This window comes from Tamandua tetradactyla, chromosome 1 (genome assembly GCF_023851605.1).
Source record: "Tamandua tetradactyla isolate mTamTet1 chromosome 1, mTamTet1.pri, whole genome shotgun sequence".
In the NCBI taxonomy this organism is placed as follows: Eukaryota; Metazoa; Chordata; class Mammalia; order Pilosa; family Myrmecophagidae; genus Tamandua; species Tamandua tetradactyla.
This window is the reverse complement of record NC_135327.1, coordinates 180,012,446-180,023,915: the sequence shown is the minus strand read 5'-3', so window position 1 is coordinate 180,023,915 and position 11,470 is coordinate 180,012,446. Positions and strand designations below refer to the sequence as shown.

General features: G+C 35.2%; 1 non-coding gene across 1 annotated transcript; it reads left to right on the top strand.

The window, feature by feature from the left end:
* The first annotated feature begins 8,804 nt into the window (after nt 1–8,804).
* On the top strand, nt 8,805–8,876 carry TRNAE-UUC (transfer RNA glutamic acid (anticodon UUC)). Its single transcript has one exon. It is a non-coding gene; the product is annotated as a tRNA-Glu (tRNA).
* The last annotated feature ends 2,594 nt before the right edge of the window (nt 8,877–11,470 follow it).

The following is an 11,470-nucleotide window of genomic DNA, read 5'->3' as shown; positions in this document are numbered from 1 at the left end:
TTTCTTACTGTCTACCTATATATTATGAGATTTTTTTCCCCAGAAAATTGCTTGTGTGTGCAAGATCGTACTATCTTGGGTATAATGGTCAAACAGTACAAACTGAAATCCGTCCCTTCTAAGGGGAGATCTAATTACCCAGCTGGCATTAGAGAATACAAACATTCTCATTTTGGGCAGTGCTTATCTGTTTTTTTGCAAAAACATCACTTTGGAAAGTTACTTGCTCAGCTAATCTGTAAGTGCCATGGAAATGTAATTTTTCCCTCCTCCAAACCAATAAGAGGCACCTGGTAAGATGTATGCCTTTCGCATCCATGCATTCAAGTCTAACCGTTTCCATAGAAACCTTTAAAACCCATGTGCAAGGTTCCCAACATCCTGCCAAGTTTTTCTTTTCTTGATGCCACTCTATCTCTCCATTTCTTTAGTGTACTTACATGTGATTACAGCGCTTTGCCACAACTCTGTAACAGACTTCTTTCCCCATTCTTGAGCTTGTCAATGACTCATACCTGCCATATTAGAGGGTAGGGACTGGGTCAGTTCATATCTGTAGTCTACTCATTATTTAGCCCAGTGCATTAAACTTAAAAGGCACCCAAACCATATTTGTTGATTTGAACTGGATTAAAGGTTTATTGTCTTTGTCAGTTTTATTTTTGTGATATCTAAAATATACTCATTAAGAGCTTCCTCAGCAGAATGATTGGAAAGATAAAAAGGAGCCTGCTAATTGAATGCAAGGTTAAGTAACAAATTAAATCTAGCTAAACTAAACATGAATTTCCAGTCTTTTTAGGCCATGACAATTTTTAAGTTTGTTAAAATTAGAAATGAAGAAAAGTGGATTAATATTTATTGAGCAACAGTATATATCAAGCATCTTAATTTTATTTCCTTATTAATCAGCATTATCATCCCTTATTTACAGATATTAAAATCAGAGATTTTTCAATGAACTGGTTAAATAGCAGAGCTTTATTTTAAATCCATGTTTTCTTTCAACCCACATGCCAGGATTCCTTGTTGTCTTTGAAGAATATTTTATGAACTTAATTCTTAGGCTCTTCAATCAGCAAATAATACAGATCAGTTATAGTAATACAGCAAATTGCTGGCAGTCAGACATCCAGAAAACAGGGTCATACAAAACCTGCCCTCAACAGAGCAATGGAAGGGTAAAACAAAATCATTAAAAAGAAAACTAAAACCATTAGCTGCAATGAGGAAAGTTCAAATTCTATACATTCTCTGTGGTGGGATAATTGGTTTGAGCTAGTATGTATGATAAGGAAACCAATGGCATATATAGAGATCACTGAAGATGGATGGATAACTAGAAAAGTGGAAATAGAGAGGTCAGGAGGTCTAGTAGAGGCTGGCAAAAGAATAAGGAAAGAATATTGGCCTAGCAATGTTAGATTAGGGAGGAAGAATTCTAAATGATTTAATAATCTTTAAAGACATCATTCTATTGCAATAAAATGTAAGCAATATTCATAATAATGATACTTAGTGATTCCAAAAATGGACACTCTAAGTAGCACAAATTGTATAATATGGAAGGATTATGTGAGGATAAAGTTTTAAACAGCAACTCCCCCTACTTACTTCATCTATTTATCAATTAATTTTAGGTCAGTATTAAAGGCCAGCACTGTGTCAGGTGCTGGGAACATAACAATGAACCAAACAAACACAATTTCTGTCATCACAGAGTTTAGATTTCTAATGGAGAAAACAGATTTTACAGATTACATCATTAAAAATATAAAATTACAAAAACTTCCATGAATGAAAAATACAAGATGTTAGAAAAGACTAGAGGTTTGTTTGTGGGGTTTGTGAAACTTAAACTGAAACCTTAAAATTAAAATTAAAAACATTTAAAATTTAAATGTGTTGGATTTAACCAAGCAAAACACCATGGAAAAAAGACTTCCAGGTAGAGATAACAATATATATAAAGATCATGAATTATATGAAAATAAAATGATGTGATAGAATTTATTTTTTCCCATAATCTTGGAAAATGAGCTGATTTTGTGGTTGGTTCTATTATATGTGCTCTCTAAAATGAATTAAATCACAGGGCCAAAGTTTTTAAAATCTTTAGCCTAGAAAATAAACAAAATTAAAGGGGAGAATGATTCTGGGGTATGGATACCTCTTTCCTCTCCCTTGGGGTAGGAGTGCAATTCAAGCGTTTATATTTATACGATAAAGTAATCAATTTATCTTAAAAATAAAGGGGGGATTGTAGCAAGATGGCAGAGTAGGGAGCTCTAGGAATCACCTTGTCCACCAAAAGAACTATTGAACTGGCGAGAACTTTCTGAATCAATTCTTTTGAAATTCCAAAGTCTAGTGGAGCACTATGAAGCATCCAGGGAGGAGAAGGAGGAAGAGGCTGGTGAATTGAGGTAAATGCTGGTGACTTCCACACTCTCTAGCAGCTATGATCTCCCATCTCCCAGTTTCTATTTGCAGAAGACATGATCCTATACATAGAAAAGTCCTGAAAAATCCACAATAAACTATGAGAACCAATAAATTAATTCAGCAAAGTGATGAGCTACAAGATCAACATGAACCATCAACAGTATTTCTATACACTAGTAAAGAGCAGCAGGAAGAAGAAATCAAGAGAAAAAATTTGTTTACAATAGCAACCCTAGGAATGCAATATCAGGAAATAAATCAAACCAAAGATGTTTAAAGAGCTTGCAAACAGAAAACTACAAAACATTGTTAAAATAAACCAGAGAAGACTTAAATTAATGGAAGGACATTACATGTTCATGGATTGGAAGACTAAATATGGTGAAGATGTCAATTCTACCAAAAGTGATTCATAGATTCAATGCAATCCTAATCAAAATTCCAATACTCTTCATTGCAGAAATGGAAAAACAGGGACCAAATTTATATAGAAGGGTAAGGAGGGATTAAATAGCCAAAATAATATTGAAAAAGAAGAACTAAGTTGGAAGACTCACACTTCCTGTTGTAAAAATTATTGCAAAACCACAGCAATCAAAACTGCATGTTGCTAGGGTGCACAGGTGGTTCAGTGGTAGAATGTTCACCTTCCACGCAGAAAACCCAGGTTCAATTCCTGGACCATGCACCCAAAAACAAAACAAATCAGCATGGTACTGGCACAAGGACAAATGTATACATCAATGGAAATGAATTGAGAGCTGAAAAATCAACCCTCACATTTATGGTCAGCTGATTTTTGACAAGGTTGCCAAATCCATTCAATGGGGAAACAATAGTCTCTTCAAATAATGGTACTGGAAAAACTAGATGTCTATATGCAAAAGAATGAAGGTGGATCCCAACCTAAACCATACACAAAAATTAACTCAAAATGGATCAAAGATCTAAATATAAGAAACAGAACTATGAAACTCATAGAAGAAAACAGGGAATATTCTTTTGGTCATGTGTTAGGCAATGGTTTCTTAGACTTTTTATCCCAAACAAAGGTAACAAAAGAAAAATAAAAAAAATGGGATCTCATAAAAATTTAAAACTTTTACACCTCAAAGGGCTTTATCATGAAAGCAAAATAACAACCTATCCAATGAAAGAAAATATTTGGAAACCACATATCCAATAAAGGTTTAACATCCAGAAAATATAAAGAAATCCTTCAAGTTAACAAAAAGGCAAAAAACCCAATTCAAAAGACTTGAATAGAAACCCCCCCAAAGAAGGTATACAAATGTATAGAAAGCACATAAAACAATGCAAAACATCATTAACCATTAGGGAAATGCAAATCAAAACCACAATGAGATATCAAGTCATACCCATTAGCACAGCTGCTATAAAAAAAAGAGAATAACAAATGTTGTAAAGTTGTGGAGAAATAGGAACACTCATTCATTGTTTGAATTTAAATTGTGCAGCTGCTGTGGAAGACAGTTTGGCGGTTCTTTAGAGAGCTAAATTCGGTATTGTCATATGTACCAGCAATCCCACTTTTAGGTAAATATCTAAAGAAATGGAAGCAGGGGCTCAGGCAGGTATTTGTGGACTGATGTTCATAGTGGCATTATTCGCAATTTCCAATAAATAGAAACAACCCAAGTATCCAATAACTGATGAATGAATAAACAAATGCATGCCATGGAATATTATTCAGCCATAAAAATAAAAAGGAATGAAGTTTTGTTACATAAGTTGGCTTGATGAACCCTGAAGACATCATATTGAATGAAAAAAGTCACAAAAGGACACATATTGTAGGTTCTCACTGATATGAAATAATTAACATAAGCAAACTTACAAAGTCAAAATATGGGTTACCAAGGGTGTGCTGGTTTGGATCCATGGTGGACCCCAGAAAAGCCATGTCCTTTAATCCTCATTCAATATTGCTGGATGGGAGCATTTTGATTGTTCCCATGGAGATGTGACCCACCCAATTGTTAGTGGAAACTTTTGATTAGATGATTTCCATGGAGGTGTGTCCCCACCCTTTGAAGGTAGAGTTGCTTACTGGAACCTTTGAAAAGAGGAAACATTTTGGAGAGAGTCTCTTTGTAGAGCCACGAGAAAGCCAGCAGGCACTGCCATGTTCACCATTGCCCTTCCAGCTGAGAGAGAAGCATTGAAACTTATAACCTTCTTGAACCAAGCTACCTTTCCCTGGATGCCTTCAATTGGACATTTCTATAGACTTATTTTAATTGGGACATTTTCTCAGCTGTAGAACTGTAAACTCATAACTTATTAAATTCCCCGTTTTAGAAGCCATTCAATTTCTGGTATATTGCATTCTGGCAGCTAGCAAACTAGAAGAGATTTTGGTACCAGAGAAGTGGGGTGCTGCTGCAGTTTGCAAACACCAAACACGTTGGAACAGCTTTTTGAATGAATAAGGAGAAGATTTTGGAGGAGCTGTGAGGAGCTTGATAGAGAAGGCCTAAAATGCTTTGAAGAGACTGTTGGTAGAAATGTGGACACATGTTATTGCAAACTGGAAGGAAGGTGAACCTTGCTTTGAAATAGCAGATAATCTGGCAAAATTGACTAGTGGCTTTGGCTGGAAGGCAGATTTTAAAAGTCATGAACTTGAATATTCAGTAGAAAATATTTCTAAATTAAATGTGGAATACACAGCCTGGTTTCTCCTCACAGCTTATAGTGAAATGTGACAGGAGAGATAAGCTGAAAACTGAACTGTTGAGCACAAAGAAACCAGAAATTAATGTCCTGGAAAATTTTGGGCTTCCGGGAAGGGAGACCACAGAGATTAGTGCCCTGTGTGGGGATTTAACTAAATGTGGAACCAGTCAGCCATTTCAGAGAAAGCCAGGATTGGACATGGAGTTATCCAGCAAGGATTTGTGGAAACTCCTTATGTCTGTTGGGCATAATCCAAGGCTACTACATAGAAAGTCAATGGCAGTGCTGTGGGACCTGTATAAACAGAGCAGCTGCCAGTCTGTGTTGGGGGGTTCAGAGAAGTGACACTGTAAAGGTAAAATAACTTCAGAGGCAAAGCCATGGAGGTTGAGGTCTGAAGTCAAGAAGCCTCTGGCCAGGAGAATGGACCCACCCAAGCACATGGGGAGGGTGAGTTTGCCACAAAGCCAGAGAATGGGCCTTTTACCTCGTGGCAGTGGACGAGTCATACTTGGACAAGGTGGAGCACATTCCTTGGGGTTTGGGGAAAGCCTGGCTGCCAACACATGGTGGGGTTGAGCATGTGTCCCAGAGATGGCAGAGAGCCCAGATGAAGCCCCAATCTTTGGAGAGGGTGGAGCCAAGAAAAAGGTGGTCTCCCCAACATCCCTCAAGGTTGCATTTGGAGAGAAGCAAGCAATTGCATAAGCTGTTGGAAAGGGTGGGACTGCTGCTTTCTAAAGCCCCAAAGATAAATGACGCTTGGACCTTGAAATCTAATGGACTTTGCCCTGTGGGTTTTTGAAAACATATGGGTCCAGTGACCACTGTGTTCCTTCCTCTCTATGGAAATGGATATATTTATCCTATGAATGTTCCTCTTTTATATATTGGCAATAAATAGTTTCTGAAGTTTTACAGGTCCAGAGCCAGAGGAAAATTTTGCCTCAGGACAGACCATGCCTATAACTGACTTGATAAAATTTTATACTGTTTCTAACTTTGTATTTTATTTGCACTGTTACTGAAATGGTTTAAGACTTTCTGATATCATTCTGGAATGAATGTACTTTGCATTTGGAAAGAGCATGCTTTTTGGGGGTCCAAAGGGTGGAATGTGCTGGTTTGAATCTATGGTGGACCCCAGAAAAACCATGTCCTTTAATCCTCATTTAATATTGCTGGGTGGGAGCATTTTGATTGTTCCCATGGAGATGTGACCCACCCAATTGTTAGTGGTAACTTTTGATTAGGTGATTTCCATGGAGGTGTGTCTCTACCCATTGAAGGTGGAGTTGCTTGCTGGAATCCTTTAAAAGAGGAAACGTTTTGGAGAGAGTCCCTTTTGTAGAGCTACAACAAAGCCGGCAGTCACCGCCATGTTTGGCATATGCCCTTCCAGCTGAGAGAGAAGCTTTGATGTCATCAGCCTTTTTGAACCAAGCTACCTTTCCTTGGATGCCTTAAATTGGACATATGTATAGACTTGCTTTAATTGGGACATTTTCTCAGCTGTAGAACCATAAACTCGTAACTTATTAAATTCCCCTTTTTAAAAGCCATTCAATTTCTGGTACATTGCATTCTGGCAGCTAGCAAACTAAAACAAGGGGCCTGGGTGGTGATCGTGGTGGTGAAAGGGAACAGTGAGATAAAGCCTAAATTTTCAAGAGTTTCTGTTTGGGGTGAGGAAAAGTTTTTGTAATGGAGAGTGATGATGGTAGCACATACCATGAATATAATCAACAGTACTGAACTATATATTTGAATGTGGATAAAAGGGGAAACTTCAGGTTGTATATGTGTTACTACAATAAACACAGAACTGTGCAATATAAACAGTGAACTCAATATAATCCTTGGACTATAGTTAATAGTAAAATTATAAAAATGTTCTTTCATCAATTTTTCGCACCAATCAATGATAACAAATGTACCACACAAATGCAAGATGTTAATAACGGGGTGATAAATGAACTCTGTATTTTATATAAGATTTTTCTGTAAGTCTGCAACTTCTCTAATAAAGAAATAAAAAGAAAAATATATTAAAGAAAGGCTAAAGGTAATACATGTTCTTCCAGCAACTCTTGCAGTTTCTCCCATTGATATTATATACAGAATATTTTCTAAGTTTGCCCTACAGAATCACTGATGTATTAAACACACACACACAGATTGTGATGGTAACCATCTATCAGACAGCCAAAAATATACTCCTTTCACTCAGAGACTGGTTTATCACTACACTACATTTTATGTGATTGCTTTGTCTCTTACCAAACATAGAATCTGGATATTAAGACCTAAGGGATTTAGACCACCTGTACTTTAGGTTATAATTTCTTAACCTTATAACTTAAATCTCCATGCTGGCTCATTTTTTTATTGTTTTGGGGCATTTGTAAACTAAATAAGGTTAAGAAAAATGAATAAAAAGAAGAGTAGTAAGTATAAAACTTAGAGCTTTATTGTGTGAAGAAATGAAATGGGAAGAAAAGATGCACTCAACATTTTGAAAAATTCAGTGATGATAGAAGCCTTAAAAAGAAAACTGAGATTTAGGTAAAATTAACTTAAATTTGAGATACCCAAACATGTAAAAATAATAATTTCTACTATGGAGCATTAAATAACATCACACAAGAAATACACATGATATTGACAAAGGATCAGCAGGGTTGAATCATTGCATTCCCAAAAAAGAGAATATAATTTAAGATGTTGTAAAGGTAGAAAAGAATAGGATATGATGAATACCTATCTGTTGTGAAATAGTTTATGAGGAACATTTTTTTTTTTCATCTAAGCTGACAGTAATAATCTTAAATAATTGATCAATACTCTTAGGTAATTTCTATTGATACTTAAAATTTTAGTTAGTATTTCTCTTTGTTTCAATACGCTCAAGTAATCTGACCAACCTCTTAACGAGATATAACCAAATAATCATCATTTTTTTAACACATCAATGAGCTGGAACATTAATGGAGAAATACTCATTAAAAAGCTCATTAAAAGCAAGCACATCTTAGGTAAATAAAGAACTGAAATTGGCATCCATCCTGAAGGCATTTGCCATGCCTTGGGAACTTGAGTTTTGATTGTTGTGATGCTAACTAATTGAGGAGCAAGACACAAATTCACAGACTCCTTTAGATGAAGCTCTAATGGTTAAACATTCTAAATAAATTTGGAACCCCAAACTACTACAAACTTAGTGAAAGGGTGTTCTATAAATAAACATTCCTCCCAGAGTACTGCAGTGAAAATTAATGTCAAAAATCTTGGTAATGAGTGGGATAGAACAAATATTTTCCTTGAGATGTCATAACTTCATAAGTTTTCAGTTAGAATTTCTACTACAAGGGGTACCGAAAAAATCTTCAATCTGAGAGTACACTTGTGGTATAAATTCTCTCTGAACAAAGTTACCTATGAGCCTCAAAACATTCCCCAAATCGAACTTCTAAGAGTTAGGTTCACATTTCAAAATTCACAAAGCACACAAGGAAAATGTATAAACCAAAGTCAGTAGAAACAACAAACTGGGAAAGCAAATATGCAAATTGGAACGTTCAGATGTGCTATATCTCATGCATATGCTTAAGATATTTAATGAAATATCAAGAGTTTAAAATCTTAGTAAAAATAGGGGTGCATGGGTAGTTCAGTGGTTAGAATGCCTGCCTTTCATGCAGGAGACCCAGGTTCGATTCCTGGACCATGCACCACCCCCCAAAAAAAAAACTTAATAAAAATTAAGAGAATGTAACATTAAAAAAACTTATTGAGAATAAGTATTCTAGAAACAAAAATAAAATATTATAATTAAAATTTGAAGAACAGCAGGTATGTTTTATTAATATCAAAGACACAACTAAAGAATGCATGTATGAAGAAATTGTCTTTAGAGTAGTCCAAAGAGAAAAAGATATGAAAAATATGAAGGAGCATGATAAAGTGGCATGGAAGATAGACTGAAAAACTTTAATATGGCTTCTAATCAGAAGGCCAGGAAAAGGCAGTATTTGAAGACTGAACATTTTCAGAACTTATAAAGGACACTAAGAAATCCACCAAACCCTTAGCCACATAAATTAAAAAAAAATTGTAATCAAGCAAACTAAAGTGAAACTGCCGAAAATTGATAGGAATATCTTAAGAACAGTATAAAATGATAAATTTTAAACAAAAGGCAGTTTAAGAACTAACAAATGAAAATAGTGGGGCCTAGAAAAAAGTGTGAAATAATGTCTGAAATAATGAGGAGAAATAACTCTCTGGATTCATATAATCACTAGGAAAGTATGTCTTGAAGACCAAAAAAAACCCCATAATTTTTGCAAGCAAATCTGTGTATGCTTCTAAAAGGCCTATGCTGAAGGTAAGGGGGAAAATAAAGAAAGCAGGGAAATTAATTAAAATTTTAAAAATTAAATAAAATGAAAACTCAAAATGAAGTGGTAGAAAGAAACCCAAATATGCCAATAATTACAACAATAGAGGTGGACTATTTTCCTTTTCTTCATGTCACATGCCATATCCTATTGCTGTGAATTTTTCTATCTCAGGTACTGTTATTTCTTTTCTCGACTTTTGAAAAACTTACTCCTAGCAAACTTCTCACCAACACTCTGCCAAATTTTTCATGCAGTGGTCCCACTGACAATGCTACATGCAAGGTTCACACTTTAATCTTCATTTTATTTGGATCATTACTAGCATGTCATGTAATGAAGTTAATTATTGATTCCCCTTTGAAACATGTTTTTAAAGTTGACTTCTAAAATACAACAATCATCTAGAGTTTGTTGTTGTTGATGTTGTTTACCTCACTGTCACCTCCTTTTTATCACCCTTCTCTGATCATTTTGACCTCTAAATATTGAAGTGACCCAGACTTTTTCATCTCTATCATCTCTCACCTACCATCATTCCCTTGGTGATCTCATCTAGTCTTAGGAATTTAAATATCTCAGGAATTTAAATATACCTGATATCTCCAAATTTGTATTTCCAACCAGAGCCTTCTCCCTTTGCCCCAACTGAATATTCCACCACTTATGTTGAAGGCACACATACCTTAATGTACAGCAGTAAGAATTACTATAGAAATACTACAGAGAAATTACATCATGAAGGTGTATAGAGCAGGGGTGGGAAATAAAACTGGGGAATTTACAGGGTACTTCAATAGAATTTCTAAAATTTTAGTTTAGACTGAATTATGATCACATGGGTATTTATTATGCTATTCTTATTTTTTTTTTACATTTTTAAAATATTTCACAAAATGAAGTTAGCTCAAAATCATTGTTATATCTTGTCCACAAATTTGTTGTTACTAAAAACAAAATAAAATGTGGGTGTATTTAAACAAATGTTATTCTTATTTCACTGTCTTACCATTGAGAAGCCATTATTTATTAAATTATATCTAATTCTCATCTCTTGTGAATATGTATAAGCCCACATGCAGGATTCATTTGGGCATGTTATAAAAAGTATAGTTTATTATGACAGGAAACGTAAAAAATTTTATACTCAGTGAAAATACCCTTCCAATATGTGGAATAAATAAGATTACCTTTAGACCCATGACAGCTAAGAGAATTATTTTACTGCTAAGTCCAAACTAAAGAAAACACTAGCAGAATTTCTTCAGGAAGAAGGAAAAGTAATCCAGCAAAAATTAAGGGAATGGAGGAAGTACTGATAAGAAAGAGAAACGATAATTATGTGGATGCATCTAAATGGAAATCAACTAATTAAAACAAATAATTGTGCCTTGTGTGACTTAAAATGTCCTAAAATTAAAATATATAGCAACAAATATCCAAAAGCTATGAGGGACGGCGTGGTGTTAATTGCTTTATAGTGTGGTTCTAAGATACATTTTCTGAGGTGTAGTAAATAGACAGACATATTATGATTTAATAAGTCTGGCTAATGGGCACATGGAATAATTTTTAAAATGTTTGAGCAATCCTAGAAAAAGGATTACATGAGTGTTGTGGTAGTCAGCTTCCAAGATGGTCCCCAATCATCCCTGCCTCCTCCCACTCATACCTTGCATATTTCCTTCCATACTGTACTAGACTTGGTCTGTGTAGCCAAAATAATACAGTTAGAAATGATCGTATATGCTTCCCATTATTAGGATATAAAAGATACTGTGGAGTTTGTCTTTGTCTCTGGCTCATTCACCTTGTCACTGTCTTTCTCAGATCATTGACTTTCAAGGAATACAGCAGACACGTTATGAAAAGCCCTCGTGAGAGACCCGCGTGGAAATAGCCACAAAAGTGAGCTTGGAATATTG